The sequence below is a fragment of the Lactuca serriola genome, chromosome 8, assembly GCF_051521515.1.
Source record: "Lactuca serriola cultivar US96UC23 chromosome 8, Lser_US96UC23_V15, whole genome shotgun sequence".
Taxonomy (NCBI): Eukaryota; Viridiplantae; Streptophyta; class Magnoliopsida; order Asterales; family Asteraceae; genus Lactuca; species Lactuca serriola.
Window position 1 is genome coordinate 141,240,936 of NC_136415.1, and position 19,030 is coordinate 141,259,965.

General features: G+C 37.1%; 1 long non-coding RNA gene across 3 annotated transcripts; it reads right to left on the reverse strand.

Moving 5' to 3' along the window:
• Window positions 1–13,929: 13,929 nt before the first annotated feature.
• Window positions 13,930–17,711, reverse strand: LOC145071382 (uncharacterized). 3 transcript variants are annotated; one of them, XR_013690426.1, is made up of 5 exons: window positions 17,397–17,711; window positions 16,404–16,910; window positions 16,155–16,302; window positions 15,882–15,998; window positions 13,930–15,792 (listed from the first exon to the last, which is right to left on the reverse strand). It is a non-coding gene; the product is annotated as an uncharacterized LOC145071382 (long non-coding RNA). The 3 variants fall into 3 exon arrangements; XR_013690425.1 differs by having other exon boundaries at window positions 13,930–15,998; window positions 16,433–16,910; XR_013690424.1 differs by having other exon boundaries at window positions 13,930–15,998.
• Window positions 17,712–19,030: the final 1,319 nt, after the last annotated feature.

Here is a 19,030-nt window from a genome sequence, read left to right on the forward strand (position 1 = left end):
ATTAGGGAAAGAATGTTAGCAGCTCAGGATCGTCAAAAGAGCTATGCTGACAACAAGCAAAGACCGATGACTTTTGAAGTTGGAGATTCGGTTTTGCTTAAAGTCTCGCCGTGGAAGGGACTTATAAGATTTGGTAAAAGGGGAAAATTAAGTCCAAGGTTTATTGGACCGTTTAAAGGTCTTCAGAGGATTGGGAACCAAGCTTACAAGCTCGAACTACCAGAAGACTGAATGGAATTCATAACACTTTCCATGTGTGTTATTTGAGGAAGTTCACGGGAGAAGTTCCCAACATGATTCCACTTTCGGAGTTGAGAATCGATGAGAACAAAAGGTTGATTGAAGAACCAGAGGCAATCGTTGACCGAAAGACTAAGAAGTTGCGACACAAGATGGTCGAGTTAGTGCTTGTCCGATGGAAACACACGAATGGGCCGAATCTCACATGGGAGACGGAGAGTGACATGATGGGTCGCTATCCGCATTTGTTTGTTGATGTGTGATTCCGGGGACGGAATCATTCTAAGGTGGAGAGAATTGTAACGCCTGTGTTTCTGGGCTTGTCATTAATGTTGATGTAATAGTCTAGGTTAACCTTTGTAACCCGTTTTGAAATAATATAAGTGTATTATTTGAGTATTATGTGTTTTGTGCTTAATTGTGTGTCTTAATATAATTAAGAATAAAAATAAGCGTCAAAATAAAATGTTAGATAAATCTGATATCTATGTATAATGTTGTAGTAGTTGGAACGAGGTTTCCGAATATATAAAGAATGTCAAAATCCGAGTTATAACGAAGAAGTTATGATCTGTCGAAGTTTCGTGATGGAACCGGCAACGCTGAATGACATAAAAAGTGAAATTTACGTTAGAGCGATATTTAGCCCTAGTGATCTAAGCGAATGTCATAGATTCGTTAAACCGAGAGCGTGCATAAAAAGAACGCCCAAATCTGACTTCGTATGAGGAAGTTATGATTTTCCGAAGTTTCGACTTAGCAGTATGCAGCCCGAATACTCGATTCGAGATCGAGTGATTGTTGGACTAAACAATCTAAATAAGAATCGAAGATCTCATTGATACTAGTGCATTGGTGAAAAGACAGACGAAAACAGACGTCAGATGAAGAAGTTATGAATTTATAACGGAGTTTTCCTGGCCCGGCCTACTAAAATAATATAATAAAAATAAATTCAAAATTTGCTGACAAAGTCTAAATGAGAGTTGTAGAGCATAATCTCACCTACGTGTGGATATAAAGAACGTCGAAAATGGAGATCGTATGCGAAAGATATAAATTTTTGAAGTTCGGGGCACGAAAACCGAGCCTGTGTCAGGACTCACGACGTGAGCAGGCCGATTTGACCTTTCAAAGCTGCAGACACAAGTGGACGAATGACGAACGCGGTGACCTATCGGGCTCACGACGTGAGCTTTAGAAACTCACGACATGAGGAATGAAAATCAGCCTCCTATAAATAGAAAGCGAGGCCAGCCGTTTAGGGTTGCTATTTTCTCTTCTCTCTCTCCCGTTTTACCTCGATTTACGTACAAGGAATACCCCGAAGCCCTGGTGATCATCCCGAGACCCGAAGCTCGAAGATCCCGAGAAGAAAAGAGTTTCTGAGCCGAAGCTCTGCCCGCGAGAAGCCCGGTGTGTGAAGTGATCCCGGTTTCATCGAAGAATACTACTCTTAGAGCCGTAGTGCTGTCCGATCATCTTCTGATCAAGTGAGTGTGTAGTTACTTTCTTCTAATGCATAATTATGAAGTATTTTATACGAAATACGTGTTATGTGTATATTTTGTTGTTATATGCGTGAATGTATATTCACTTTCTTCTATTTCATAGATATGATTTATTCTTTATGAAATACGTGTTATGTGTATGTGTCTCATCTGTTGATTGGAATATGTATTGAATAAGAATGCTATATAGGTTTTAAACTATGTATAAAAATATATATTTTTATCTACTAATATGTTGGGTAGAACATGGGTAGATAGTCGATGTGTGATAAACAGATGAGAGGCCTCGATGTTGTTGTTGTTGATCTAGTTATTCAGCGGAGTATGGATAACGACCATGGACTCTTTCTAGACAGTCTAGTGGAACGCTAGCAGGTTCATAACCTGTAGGTGTTGTGAACGATGTGTTCACCGGTGTACTCTATCCCCCTCATGGTTGCCTTTAGGATATCTATTGTTGAGGAAACCCCTTAGCAGTGATGTCCGTCCCGATGAAAATCCTAGATTAGGTCCCTTGAGATAGATGTTGTTTTAGGGACGTAAAGTGAGGATAACGGGAATGGGTAATCGGGATAGTGATTGGTTGGTGAAATTAAATATAATTTTATTTATTGTGGGTTGAAAACCCTATATGCTCACTAGGATCCCAAGCCTGACCCACTCAGTTTATTTGTATTACAGGTAGTGGCGCAAGGGCATAAGATGGATGAATCATCAAGTTGTTTTGTTTACAAGTCTGTATATGTATATATTTGTTGAATGACTTGTAATGTGATCGTTTATGCTTTATGGTCTGTATCGGAACATGACATCCCGAGTTTTGATTATATAATGAAAACGCATCTCTTAATGAAATGCTTTGATAAATATTATTTTATCATATTTTGTTTTTGGGAACAAATTCCACAACTCTTTTAAATCAAAAGGATTTACTCTGAAATTATTTTAAAAAGCATAAATGAAATCGGTCTTTTCTGGCCGAGATTTTGGGGATGTCACAAACTGGAATACCAATCTATATTAGGTCCAATCAGTCATCAGACTAGAATACCAAGATACAACAGGTCTACTTTGTCATCGGACTGGAATACCAATATACATCGGACCCACTTGGTCATCAGACTGGAATATCCTCGGGTCCACTCAATCATCGGACTGGAATACCCCTGGTCTATTGACTCACGCACATAGCAGTAAAGTCTCATCCCAACACCATATGTCGACATATAGCAAATAACAAACATATTCAACATACATATATTCATGCAGACCGAAATTACAGTTAATCTTATAGATCTATCGGTCTACGCAAATCAGCCACTGTCACATAATCATACAGATATATCCCATACTCAGCATATCAATGTATGACATGATATGAATCCAATGGGCCGACCTTGGTACCTTCAACCCATAAGTATAGTGAGGAAAACTCACCTCATAGTTTGACAAAAAGTTGAACGATAAATTGCTCCAAATATCGGCTCTACAGGTCACCTATTCAGCAGATAGAGACCAAGGCTCAACTATTGCTCAAAATACCCGACATATCCTTAAGTCAAACTTGGTCAAGTCCATGATTCACTGGTCACGTCGTAACCCAATAAGTCCAACATAGATGAGGATTGCCATCCTCATGTCGTGACATCCAGAGAACGTCCCTGAACAGAAATTCTTAATGAAGTTCTTATTCCGTTTTGCCAAACAACCAAATATTTCCTAGGGTCTTAACCTCTCCAGAGCATCATAAAAATAGTGGCTTTTTGGACATACATGTCAAATGCATGTCCCAAACACCACTAAAGTGAAAAATGAGAAAATGATACCAAATCTTCGTGCAAGAGTCATAAAACTCCACCAAAATCCAGATCTAGAACTTATAATACTCGAGAGACACTGAAGATCCATAAAGTTGCTAACTTTATGGATTCCAATCACTATTGCATCAAGGGAATGAAGGATTTAAACAGAAAAACCTAGATCTAAGCTTATAGACTCATAAAGCAATGAACTTGAAACTCACAAAGGCTCCAAAACGTGAGAGGATGCTTGATGGAAAGACTTGAATGCAGAAATGATGGTCTAGATTCTATTCCTCTTCTTTTCCTTAGCTAAAATCACCCAAAAATGAGCTCAAGATCAAATATGAGTATTAGGGTTCCAAAAAGAGGTTCAAGGAGGTGACGGGAGCTGAAAGTAGGCTAACCATAGCCCCTACTTCCTTTAATACGGGACAAAACCCCAAAATTAGGGTTTCATCCCAGACTAACCTCACGTCGTGAGCCATTACACTCTCGTGTCGTGAGACCCAAAAATGATGCGCGGTTACACCAACTTCCTCACGACGTGACACCCAAGGGCTCACATCGTGAGTAGGGTTAAATCTTGAATTTTTTAAACTTCAGTAATCTCTCACCTAAGCTGAAAGTTACAGTATGAACAAAACGTAGGAGGATATTTAATTTCTCAAAAAAAATGCAATCATATATAATTGACAAGATCCTCTATTAGACAGAGATAATACAATACAAACACATTCAAAATACCTTCAATCAGACCAAAAAGAATACTACATGATTATTCCATCTATCAAATAAACGAAATATAATAGGATTTTACAGTAAGATAATACTATATTTCAAACAAAAAAGAATACAATAATATTATAGTAAGATAATGTTCGTAATTTGTAATGTTAAAAAAAGCGTAACTTTATCATTAATAAGCCCAAATTATAAGGATTTTTTTGAACATTATCGGCTAAAATCTCAAATGTGTAAACGATTCTTGGTTTCTAGTTGTTTTTTTTTAAAACAATTGTCGAGGCTTTTGTCATTTTTGTTAAAAAAATAGATAAAGTTACCGTTTTACAATTAATAACCCTAGAATATAAAGACTATGCTCAGTATTTTTCTTGTTTGTAGATTAGTTAAAGGTTAATTAATGAAATGTGGAAAAATCACAAAGTTTGATACATACTTTCTTTTACGTGTATATAAATTTAGTTATTCAAAAATTACGTATATTTATATCAGTTCTGAAAATAAAACTAATAAGTAGGACTCATAAAGTCAATGTAAGACCATCAATAAAAACAAGGGAATACGTCAAGAAATAATTGATTGAACTCTTATTAAAAATCACAAATTAAGAATGTGAAACGATTATCAGCTATTTCTTGATGCATCTATGCCAACTCAAGATAATATACGAATTAGATCCTTATTTAATTGAAGATATAAAAAATAACATCAAATGATAACGTCTCATATCTAACATTTATTTTCAATTTAAAGTTTCCTCAATTTCTCATAGCACTTTCCCTACATCTTTCCGATAACTTATGCAAAAGGTAACAATCTTTTGAGTGTTTTTGCATAAAAAACTTGTGTGTGTTTATGTATAATTAAATGTATATGTATATACTACCTTAACAACTTATACAATGCAATTAGGCACAAATATTCTCCCGACGCTTTCATGGATCATAGCCAAGACGAAGCTCCAAATCCAGTTCATCATCAACTTCATTTCCCTCTTGAATACTTTCTCCTTCATGTGAGAGACCAAACTGTAAGCTTAAACTTAAGCTTAATCTCATCTCCTCTCGAGTTGGACTCGTGATGATCAATCCACTAGGGTTTTTATGTTTTCCATGATTGTTATCATAGATTATAGGACTAGATCTTGACATGAACTCACGAGTGATCAAGCATGGCTGGTGGAGTCTAGTGTTGCTCTTTGAAGGATTAGATCTGCTCTTGGCTCTATCTTTCCTGTGGACATTCATATGTCCACCCAACGCTTGAGCTGTAGTGAACCCATGCTTGCAATACATGCACTCATAGGATCGGCCATTTTGTAAATCCATCTGATCATCAACTCCTTCGTGATCTAATATTATGGAATCCATTAAAGAAAGCACAAGTTTTATGTGATTAAAAAGGGAAAGGGTGGGAGTGGGGTTAGTCCTTTGATTAACAAGACTTGTTCAATTCTTTAGCCGGCTGTTTTTTAATATATCTTTAATGGTCTCTAGTGTATTGTCCTATGCTTACCTGTTTCGCGACACTTGTGCGTCGTGTGGAATTATATGCGTATAGTTTGTCTTTCGTGCTTGGATTTATATGGAATACGGTTGTCGTGTTTAGATGACCATTAATCACAAGGACTAATGACTAATGACTAATGTTCAGACACGACGTGTTTTGGAAGGTATTTTTTAAATAACTTTCATTGATCTTAGTTTCGTGGAAGGACCAAGGTTGGAATTAACAACGACGTTAGTAACACGGATTCGAGTATTATATGTATGTGTATATATCAATGTATTTATGTATATATGCCATATGTGTGTAGACATATGTATGTATATTCTATTTGTGAAGGGTTAAGAAACCGAGCTATCATTGATGAAAATAGAAATATAGGGTACTTTTTTATTTCATTTTTAGTTTGATCATTTAATTTAACAAAACATTACTAAATTATTTTAATTTTTGAAAACTATAACCATCTTATCTTTTAAAATCGATTATTTTGAATCCAAAAAAGTTGTAACGCGCTAATGAAATTAAATTGCTTTTATAAAGGTTTTGAAAGTTACATGATTATTATAATGGTTTCTGAAAATGAACGAGTGACAATGAGTACAGTAAGAGACATTGAGCAAGTCATTAGCGAGTTTATGAGAGTTTTGAGGTTTAATCGATTTTGAGACATTGAGCAAGTCATAACTAACCTTTGTGCTGATTATGTAAGTTTTCAAACAAAAACCAAAGTAGGTTGCGATTTTGAGCTTATGCATGGAACAAAAGGGAAATGGAATTTGTTTGATGTGGAAATCTATGAGAAATGTTAAGAACCTTCAAACAATGTGTTATAAGTTAATTAACAATTATGTTGATTTTCCAGGAGTTGGGACACATGTCAAAGTAAGTTGCTATTTCTTGATATTACATGAAATAAGCATGGACATGACATTGTTTTTTTGTTGAGTGGGTTAAACTATGATAAATGTTCAATGGCTTTATATAATGTGTGTTTTGACTTGAGTAGTACCAATTACCAAAGTACATTGGGCTAAATTCAAGAAACAAAAAACCAAAAGTCAACTAATTGATAAACAATTTAGATGATTGTATAAAAAAATGCAATACCATGAACCCGATAGCTTCTCTTGTGTGCTTGACCTCATCCCAAGCTGATCCCACATATTGGAATTTGATTTTTTTTTTCTTCAGAAGTCAGATAAAGAAGTAACAACACGTACAATATGAAAGAGTAAAAAAAAAGTTACCTCTTCAGTTGCTTTGTAGCACCAATGTTCCAATTCATACAATCCTGCCTTCACATATTCTCCATTACTGAAACAACAGCATTCTCGTCTCAACAGAAGGCTGCAAGTATACAGATTAAAAAAACAAAAAAAGATTAAATGAATAAGCTTTGGCTCATGTAAGTATTTCAATTTTCAAATAGGGATGTGATGTAGTGAAAGATTATTGTTTCACAACCTGTTGAATAATTGTACATTGATGAAAGAAAATATTTGTGTGAAGATTTTGCGAACAAAAAACGGTGGCACCTACAAGGACAAATTATGTGAATGAGGCGAGTATAGTTTTTTTGTATTGATATTAACCATGATTTTATATGAATATAAATTTATGAGACAAAATCGGTTTAATGTTATGCAAGTTTCGAAAAGCATTCAATGAATAACATGGTAGTTCATAAAAGTAATTAGTAGGAAGTAAATATAGTTGTGGCACAACTTAATTGCATAATAATAAGTTATTAGGGCTAAATGCAAGAAATATCAACCTACTTTCATTTATTTGTGTATTAGTGTCTCCTAATTTCATTTATTTCTATTACAGTATTGTACTTTGAACTTTTTCTTATTAATGTTTCGGAAAATCTTACCCAATTTTATCACTGTAAAAAAAATCTTATTAGGACATTATACTTTAAAAAAAAATTCACCCATCTATATAGTAGAGAAAATTGCTTGTCTTTAAATGACATTGTCATCATTGGGTGGAGATTTCAAAGGACAATTCTATAATGAACAATCAATGAGAGCATGTTGCTGCATCTTGCATTTAACTCAATAATAAAAATGAGACCCTCCCCGGAGGTTGGAATCTCAGTTCGTCCCACCTGTGTTTTGAGAAACACGTAATTCTCCAAAGAATAGTCAAAGACTTTTTATTTCATGCATAAAAATTAAACGTTCCTATGGAGCATTATTTATAATGTCATGCTAATCCTAACCACATCCTGAATAACAGAAATCCTAAACAAAATCCAAAACTAATACTTTAATAAAAAGGAAACTATAAAAAAGGAAACTTAAATTTTGAAGCAATCTTAAAATTATCCCCAAAGCAATCTCAAACTTATCTCTTGTGACGGTAGACTTGATCAAATCGACCCATACGGGTCGTATCATTAGTCCCCTCCCAAACATGCACCTTGTCCTCAAGGTGAAACTCAGGGAATCGTAGGTCCATATCCACCAAACTTTCCCACATAGCTTCATACATATGTAAGTCCTTCCAACGAATCAAAACCTCATGTCCCGAATCTCTGTTTTGAACTCCTTCCACTTAATCAGGCTGCATCAGAACTAGGGGTAAACGAGTCGAGCCGAGCCCGAGCCTGGTCAGGCTCAACTCGGGCACATTTAAGTTATATAAGGCTCGAGCTCGAACTTGGCTCGATTTGAGCTTCTTGTACTGAGCTCGGCTCGAGCTCGTAAACAATTATACAAGCTCGACTCGGGCTCGGGCTCGGCTCGTTTTTTGTCTGACATGCCTAAATAAGCTTAAGCTCGGCTCGAGCTCGTTAAGAAGCTCGTTTACTAATACCCTAAATCCCTAATCCCCAAATATGTTTTTATTTTAATATATAAAAATAATAATAAAGTAATTTATATAAAGGCTCGTTTAGGCTCGCGAGCCTAATCGAGCTTAGTGACATAGGCTCGAGCTCAAGCTCGTTTAATAAATGAGCTTAAATTTAAGCTCAAGTTCGGCTCGGACTTGTTTAAAATCGGTTTCAAGTTGAGCTTTTAATGATCCGATCCCGAGTAGCTCACGAGTAGCTTGACTCGTTTGCACCTCTAATCAGCACTTCCATGTCTTCAGTCAAAGTAACTAGTCATAGTAATTGGTAGCTGCGAAATTGCCTCTTGAGATCCTACTGCTTTATGTAGCTGTGAGACATGGAACATGTTATGGATATGTGCGAAGGGGGGCAAATGTAACTTATAAGAGACCTTTCCAATACGAGCTAATACTTCAAATGGACCAAAATAACGGGGTGCCAACTTTTCATTTACACGTCTTGCCACAGAATGCTGACGGTAGGGCCTCAATTTCAAGAAAAATCGATCCCCAACCTTAAATTCTACCTCCTTACGATGCTCGTCAGCTTGGTTTTTCATAAGTTGTGCTTTTAATAAATGCCCTCGTAATTCTAACACGACACGATCTTGTTCCTGAAGATACCGATCAATAGTACTTACTGGCGTTCGTTGATTACCGTAGTGCAACAAATAGGGTGGATCACGACCATACAAGACTCAAAATGAGGTAGTACGAGTGGGCGTGTGAAAGGTTGTGTTATACCGGTACTCTGCCCATGACAGCCAATGAACCCATTTCTTTGGCGAAGAAGAAACAAAACAACAAAGATAGGTTTCTAAACAACGATTAACAACCTCCGTTTGTAGGTGGTAATCCATGCTATGCTTCAATTGAGTACCCTGCAAACGAATTAGTTCTTGCCAAAATAAGCTTAAGAAAACCTTGTCTCGATCCGACACGATTGACTCCAGAATCCCATGTAAACGAACGAACTCTCGAAGAAACACAATGGCAACCGTTAGAGTCGTATACAGATACTTCAATAGTACAAAATGTGCATATTTACTCAAGCGATCAATGACCACGAAAATGACTGTAAACCCATTTGACTTAGACAATCTGTAGATAAAATCCATAATTACTCAGACCAAACCTTATTTGGTAATTTAAGAGGTTGTAATAAACCACTAGGAGCCATGGTCGGATACTTCTAATGCTGACAAACATCATACTCCACAATCATTTTTGTCACGTCATTCTTCATTCCCGTCTAATATACCTCCTGAACCATATGCTGGTAAGTCTTTTGCACGCCCGAATGCCCCCCGATTACACTATGATGGAATTCATAGAACAATTTTGGGATCCAGCTTGACTGTCGATTAAGAACCAAACCGCCTTTATACAGCAAACGGTTGTTGTCGATGGTATAACCCAACTGTAGTGGTTGTCCAGTCGTAATTGTTTGCTTGATAACCATAAGTTCCTCATTGGTTTCCACTTCCTTCCATAACTTATCCCAATCAATTCTACACGCCAATGAAAGAGCCCCAAGCTGAACCGAAATTTTCCTGCATGAAAGTGCATCCGCCACACTATTTTATTTTCCAGGATGATAAACAATATCGAAATTATACCCCAATAATTTTGATAACCACTTTTGGTGATCTTCCGCGACAATACGTTGCTTCAATAAATATTTTAGACCACGCTCATTAGTCCGAACTAAAAACTTTCTTCCAAGCAAGTAGGGCCGCCATTTTTGAATTGCAAAAATGATAGCCATTAACTCCCGTTCATAAACTAATTTCATACGAGCACAAGCCCCGGATGTATGACTATAAAAAACTATCGGTTTTTTATAGTCATATACTGCACCAAGACCAACCCTCGAAGCATCAGTTTCAACAACGAATTTTTTGTTAAAATCGGGTAAAGCTAGTACGGGAACCTGCATCATTGTCTGTTGCAGAAGTCGAAAAGCTTTGGTGGCTTCTTCAGTCCGCTTGAAATTATCTTTCTTCAATTGTTCGGTTGTTGCTATATCCCTTCACGAATTTTATATAGTAACCCATTAATCCCAAAAATCCGCACAATTCTCGTAAATTAGTAGGTACTGGCCACGTCAACATAGCATCAATTTTAGCTGGGTCTGCCACCACTCCTTCAACTAAAACTATGTTCCCCAAATACTCTATCTTTCGTTGTGCAATAACACATTTTTTCTGACAACACAATTGATAAATGCTTGACATGTTCCCCCTCAGTCTTGCTATAAACAAGTATATCATAAAAAAACTAACACAAAACGTCGTAAAAAAGTTTGAAAAACCTTATTCATCAAAGATAAAGTAGTGGGTGCGTTAGTTAATCCGAACGGCATGACCAAAAATTCGTAATGTCCCTCGTGAGTACGAAAAGCAGTTTTTGAAACATCCTGGGACTTTATGCGTATTTGATGATACCCTGGTTTTTAGATCGAGTTTTGAAAAAATAGTAGCTCCATGTAATTCATCGAACATATTTTAGATCGAGCTTGGAAAAAATAGTAACTCCATGTAATTCATCGAGCAGCTTGTCAATGACCAGAATGGGAAACTTATCAAGAATAAGTGCTTTATTAAATGCCCGGTAGTCAACACAAAACCTCCAACTACCGTCTTTCTTTTTTACTAATAATACCAGACTAGAGAAAGGACTCGTACTTGGATGAATTATACCCGCATGGAGCATCTCATAGATTAGTTTCTCGGAGTGGTGCCTTCGTGTTCGTGGAGAGTGATCGCGTGTTCATGGTTGCTATGAGGAGGCAAACCAGTTGGCATATGAAAAATAGGTTTGAATCTCTCAAGAACTTTCTGAATGACCTGTGGAGGTAATGGGTTTGGTGAGGAAATCTCAGTCGCATTCATGTGGACTAGAAAGCTTGTGTCTTCTTTTTGACATAACTTAAGCATGGATTTACACGAAACCATCGCCTTTGCTAAGCTTGGATCTCCCGTAATAGTGATTTGGCGAATTGCGACCCAAAACTTCATCCATAGTTCTTTCTAATTCACGGTCATGTCACCTAGTGTTTGCAGCCAAGTAATACCCAAAATAATATCAGACCCTCCCAATAAGCGGGTAGAATTCTTCAACTATTTGTAATTTTGGCAGGTTTAATATGACTCCCTTGCTTGTTCCTTGACTCTTCTCCCACATGTCATTACCGAGTCTTACCTGTACTGCACTGGCTCCCGAGACCTTCATTCCTAATTTATCGATCATTTGTTTGGAAATGAAGTTGTGAGTTGCTCCACTATCGATTAAAACTAGTACCAGTAACCCACCAATGTAACCCTTAACCTTCATGGTTGGAGGTGGTGTGAGACCGCTTACTGAATTAAGGGATACCTCGATTTCGTCAAGGCGTGCGTGTTCCATTACATCTTCTTCACTGTTTCCCTCCTCCTGTTCATCGACTATTAGCACTTGTAAGTATAATTCACAAAGGAATGATGCCTTTCATTGATCAATAAGAGGATTAATACCCAGTGTACAGAAGGAAATTAGGGAAAATCTAGGCTAAATAAATAAGGAATAATTCACATTAATTACACAATTAATATAAAATCGGAAATATACAAAGGGTGTATATTTCATTTAATACTCCCCCGCAGTCGAATGGTTGGTTGGTTGGCCGAATAGAGAGACTGGAACGGAAGCGGGTGAATAGCTGACGAGGTAACCCTTTGGTAAATATATCGGCTTATTGGTAATCGGCAAGAACATGAAGAACACGAAGGGAACCCATGCGAGCTTTTTCTCGAACAAAGTGGATGTCGATCTCGATATGCTTCGTGCGTTGGTAATCGTCAATTCTTAAGTCACGTTTAACAAATTATCATATTACTTGTCTCTAAGATTGATTGGATTATCCCTGGTACTTTTTGAACAATATTTTATTTATTTTTAAAGATGGTGAAATTATGAGACTTCTGCATTTTGATGATGGCTTTCTAGTTTCGAAATGTTTAAAATTGTTATTCCAACTAGGCCATATATAGGGTGTTTGGATTGGTATCAGGCCTGGCCGGCGACCTAGGCTTAGGCCCAGGGCAACACATTTTTAGGGGCATAAAATAAGTCCATTATGTATATATGGCCCAAAAAAATTAGCCCATGTCTTGTTATCTGATACGTGAAAAAGCAGGGCAATGAAAACTAAGCGCCAAAAGACCATTGATCGTCTTCAATTTCCCAAAGAAAATCGAAACGTCTGCTGGCGCTTGGAAACATGTTGTCGATTGGATGCCTAGAATCTCGTGGCGTCTCTGATATTTAGAGCATATGTTTAAATGAAGTAGGTATTAGGGTTGTGCTTCGGTCCGGAACCGACCTGAACCCGAATAACCCGAAACCCGAATTGGATGAAAAGTGGGAACCAAAACCCGGACCTATTATACTAATAGGGACCAGTTCGGTTCCTGTAATACGGGTTTTGGTTTGGTTATTAACCAGAAAGTACCGAAATACCCCAAATAAACATTTACACTAAGTTTTTGAACTACATAACCCAAATAAACCGAAATGACCCGAATAACCCAAATAAACCAAAATGGTTCGAATAACCCAAATAAGGAAATTCTATATTTAGTTCAATAAAAAAAATATTAATTTAATATTTTTTTATTGAACTAAATATAGAATTTCCTTATTTGGGTTATTCAGGTCATTTTGGTTTATTTGGGTTATTCGGTTCAAGTGACTATTCACTATCCAGGTCAGTCTTTTTGGCCCGATTAAACCTTTACTCAGGTAACCCGGACCGAATAACCCGAAACCTGAATCGGGCAAAAATAGATACCCGAGAACCGACCCAAATAACTTATTCGGTCCTAGTACAGGTCGGTCCGGTCCGGGTTTTGGTTTCGGTTCGGGTATTCGGTCCAAACGCACATCCCTAGTAGGGACTAAGAGTAATGATGTGATTTGATGAAAGTTTATTTAGTAGTATGTCGTTAGGTTTTTATGCAGATCATTTCTTACTTTTATGCATTACGATTTTAGATGACTTAGCTTTAGCATTTAGATGTTTACGTATCGTTACCAATATTATTAATTTTTTGTTATGACCCGGGATCTAGATCTCGTGACAGGACCTATTGTGCTTCCTACAGCCGTGAGTATTACTAACACCTAATCTCCTATTGAGAGGAGACTAGGTTAAACTATTCTAAGATATTAAAAACGATTGACTTCAAACATAATTTTATTTCATGAACGACTACCCTTTAAATAGGGATAAACAAAGGACTCTAATAAGGAAACAAGATCACCCAAATCAACTCAAATACTAAATGATCCTAATTACCAAATGTAAAAACTGAAACAAGATAATTTCCTAAAATAAGATACTTTCCAGAAATTAAAATACTTATTATCCGTATGATTCATAACATTACTCCCCTCCTACGCATTGAGCTTGTCCTCAAGCTCAATAGTCATCCATTAGCGTCATCTTCCTCGTTGTCCATCATGATGCAAAAGAGCTTGGCACATTTATGCCCAATCGAGAATATTTCATCACAGTTGAAGCACAAGCCTTTTGCCCGCCTCTCTGCCATTTCTACAGCCGTTAGTTTTTTCCAGGCCGGATTTAGTGTTTCAGTTTTGTAGTTTCCAGCTCCCCCTTTTCCTGCAGACTCTCGTTTTTGGCTTCCAGCCGAGGTTTGGTTTCCTGTAGGCCCGACCCCTATTGGTTGTCCTGCTTCGGCCACCCTTAGCTCAATTTGTCTAGCTAGATTCATGGCATAATATAGAGTTATGGGTCTCGCAAATTCAACTTCATATCTTATCACATTTATTAGCCCCGCACAAAAATGCCACATGCTTTGTTCTGGAGTTACTCCGGTCGTTCTTCCTAATAGAGACTCGAAACTTGCACAATAGTCTCCACCGTGCCGGTTTGCCTGATTTGCGTTAGTTCTCCTAGCGGGTTCATACTCATCGGAGGCCCAAAACGAATTTTGCACTCCTCCACAAACTCGTTCCAGGTTGGCTGTCCTTTCATCCGCCTCAAATTCCGATACCAGTCGCTTGCCTTGCCTTGAAGAACAAAGGTTGCCTGACGAACCCATGCTTCAATTGGAGTTTGTTGTTCTTCAAAGAAATCTTCGCACTTCTGTAGCCAAGCCAGGGGGTCTTCCTTGTCATCATAAGTTGGAAACTCCATCTTTGTAAATTTCGGCACCCTAGTTGCTTTATACCCATTGACTTCATCAGTTTCGTCCCATATTTTGAACCCCTGTACTGGTTCTGTCCTCCTTTGATACATAGGCTCTTGATCAACTTTTCGATTATGTGTTGACGCTTCACCTTTTAAAGGATCCCACTTATATTTGAACTTCGGTTGGTAAGTACTCCTCCATGATTCTGATTCATGTGCCTTCCCTGCGTTGTTAGGGTTTATCCCAAACTCTCCTCGTCCCCGTCCTACCCCTTTGAGGATATGAATCCCCTTCCTTGCGCGCCCAAATTAATACCCTTGCCTCTACCCTGGCTGGGTTCGTTGCTGTCTTCAAATTGGTGTTCACCTTCTTCCTCCACGCTAGCTTCTGATCTGTTTTTAGAGTTTGTTTGTTTTGACAAACCTTCTTCCAGGGACACATATTTAGCTTGTAAGTCTGCAATCGCCCCTTTAATCTCATTATTGCTTTGTTCCTGTCGAATCATGAATTCCTCCAACTTTTTCATCAAATCTTCTGCAGGAGTCGCCATCACGAGTGGCTCTGATACCAAATTTGTTATGACCCGGGATCTAGATCTCGTGACAGGACCTGTTGTGCTTCCTACAGCCGTGAGTATTACTAACACCTAATCTCCTATTGAGAGGAGACTAGGTTAAACTATTCTAAGATATTAAAAACAATTGACTTCAAGCATAATTTTATTTCATGAACGACTACCCTTTAAATAGGGATAAACAAAGGACTCTAATAAGGAAACAAGATCACCCAAATCAACTCAAATACTAAATGATCCTAATTACCAAATGTAAAAACTGAAACAAGATAATTTCCTAAAATAAGATACTTTCCAAAAATTAAAATACTTATTATCCGTATGATTCATAACATTTTTGTTGCCCCAACTTGATCCAGTTTTGTCTCCATCAGCACACACTAATAACAATTCACTCAAATGTCAAAATCTATGCATAACGTACTCCAAATGGCATATGTAAGTAAAACCTACTAATTAATTCACTAACCTATCATCCCATAAGAAACTGAAACCCGAATTAGCACGAACAAGTGGTGGTGACTCGTCATCTTCTATATCCATCTCATCCATTGATTTGGAGAGCTCATCAGCAGTGAAAGGTATGCTGTATCACAAGACATGAAATGTTTGATTATATATATAGAAATTTTATACGCTGAGCAAAATTGCTAATAACATTCACAAATAACATGTTCAAAAGTTTCAAAGGCATTTAAATAAAATAAAAACAATAATAATAGCAGTAAATAAAGTGAAGTACCTGAATGCACAATTCAAGCAAGGGAGAAATCTCTTCCTTTAAGTTGTAACATACCCACCAATATATTCTTTCCACATATGCTATTAACTCATGCTTGAAACGTACAAGAGGATATTTGGCTATTAAGTCGCTGAGCTTCTCCTCATGCCTAACAAGCACAAGTACTCTGTCAGAGTAGCTTAATAAAAGAGAGAATATGTAAACAAGAAATATTGTTATGTTACTATGATGAATTTAGGTGTAACATACAAAATCAAAGATTCTTCAAGTTGTTTCACCTTTCTTCCAACTTCTGCTGCTTAATTTCAATTGTTTCAAGGGCTTCGGTGCACTTCTTTTCATATCCATTAGCCCGGTTTCTCTCTGATTCTAACAAACTCTGAAGCCCAACAGTTATGTCTTATTAGTAGATTGAGATGTGAAAGGGGAACTAAACAGTAAACATTCCTTCAGTTCTTCCACTTCTGCACTTAAATTGTAAATCTTTTTCTGTGCAGATTCACTTTCCTTGGTTACCAACATCACCTTCAATTTTTCCACTTCTGCACTTAATTTGTCAATCTTTTCAGTATCTTCTACATGGATTGGGGTTGTTTCTTGAACAATAGCAGATGCTTCTTCGACTGCTTTCTGTGCAGATTCACGTTCCTTATCTTTGGTAAGCAATGCATATGTTTCATGAACAATAGCATGTATAGATTGCAGGGAGTTCTGTAATTTCAGGATTTCATGTCCTTTTGCTTCTTCCAAATCAGTCTGCATGATTAGTGATTCTCAATCGTCAGGATTCAAACCTATAGCTTTCGTATATTTTATAGCACAACAGTAAATACTGTCCAAGTTCATGACTTGAGGTCAATTCAGAATAGTTATGTGATCAGCCTGCGTGATAGCCCATGGTTGAAAATTGAACTAAAAGGGGAAAACATTAGGTTTTGATCACTTCATCAAGGCCCTCGATTGCAATGATTTTGTTCTCAAATCAAGCTCAATACAGAATATGGATTGATTACTACAAACTTATGTAGATGTTGCAAAGTTCAAACGCATCTCATACGCAAGTGGAGGCATTCAGAAGATACTAGCAGAGTAATGTGGGAGAAAGGGCTAAACACTTGGTTCAGTAAAAAAAAACGGTGGTGTTGTATACTAAGATTGCAAGTGAGGAAAGTGGTGATTTCGGACCATGTTAATCCAATAGCAAAAAATTTATGTATGGCTGAGTGCATCGAAAGTAATTACCTGGAGCTGATACGCATTGGGGAAGAAATCGCTATTAGGATCAGAAGTCCGATGAGACTTTCATTTTGGAAAGTTGAAGAAGTCGGATGACTTTGAAGATGAATCTCAGTTGGAATTGATGGAAGAGGAACGGTTCTCTACTAAACTGCCTCTGATTTTGAGATAGTCATTGATTCCTTCTCCGGTGAGAATTAAAAATCAAAAGGCGAAGCTTTGAAAAGCGACACTTGTTTTCCAGCAAAGGAAATAAAAAATCAAAACGCATTCTCCGGCGGTTCTGTTAAAAGAGTCGCATCAGCCACCGCTTCCCTTCTATTTAAGGTGATAAATGGGAGGAAGGGAGGGAATGTGAGGAATGTTAAAGAAAAATTGTTCCAAGAGCAGGCAATTCTCGATATGACACGAAATAAATGAGTTTAGGTTGATTTTTTCAACCTGGCAACCCGCCAACCCGTGTATTAAACGGGTCATATATGAGTTTCTCAAAAAATAAACGGGTTGACCAGCCAATTCGTATATATTTTTAATAAAAAAATTATTTTATTTTTAAATGTATTTATGTATCAAGTATTAATATTTAATAAATATTATATAATATATCCCATTGATTCATAGACCATTTGACTGTTTTGACATTTTGACTCGTGCTTCTCAAAATCAAATCGCGTATGAGCATATCTCCCTCTTCCAGACTTCCAGTGTCCCGATCTCCCATAGTCCCACTCTCCCCTCTGTTACTCTGTGATCGAAATCAGGAATCGAAATGGTGTTGGAGAATTGACTTTGTTTTTTGGGAGAAGAAAATGGGAATTGTGGCTAGTACTTTAACACTTGAATTATCTATGTTTGTATTAATGTTTAGTTTGAACATGTTTCTAAGAATGTTTTTGATTTTCATTTGGATGTTTAAGACTTAAGTGTCTAAAATTCAGATATGTTTGCATCAACCATCAAGAATTAATTCATGTTTAATTGTCAATTTTATTTATGGAATCTGACCCACGAACCCAAATCTGACCCACGAACCCGCCAACCTGTGAACCCGTATAAATAAATGGGTTAGCGGGTCATATATGGGTTTTTGTTCCAAACCCGCCAACCCGTGACCTATATATAAATGGGTCGTGTTTGGGTTGGATAAATTAGATTATAGCTTATTAGCTTATTTGCGATGGGAATAAGCAATAAGAAGGGGGAAGATGCTTATTAAAATCAGCTTATTTAGCTTATCCTTATCACAATATGTAACACCCCGTTTATAAAATAAATAAATAAATGCATAGAAGCTCTAAAATCAATAATAATTGAGCAAGGTGTTAGTTTCGAGGAGTTAAAAGTCATAATTATAGAAGCTGGGGGTTAAAAGTGTAAAATTCAGATTTAATTTGTAAGTATTATGGAAGGCAGGGCTAAATGGTAATTATTATGGCTTAATTTGAAGAGATTTTGGGAGTTAGGGGATGTTTAGTAAAATTCAAACTTATTTTGTATAGAAACTAAGTTTGAGGGGTTATATTATCCAAGTGACTAAACTGTAGGGGCTACTTCTGTCCATTAATGGAAAATTTGATCTCTGGTTCCCTGTACGCGACATAGTGGGTGTGGATGTGCTACTCTTGTTTGGATTGCAACAC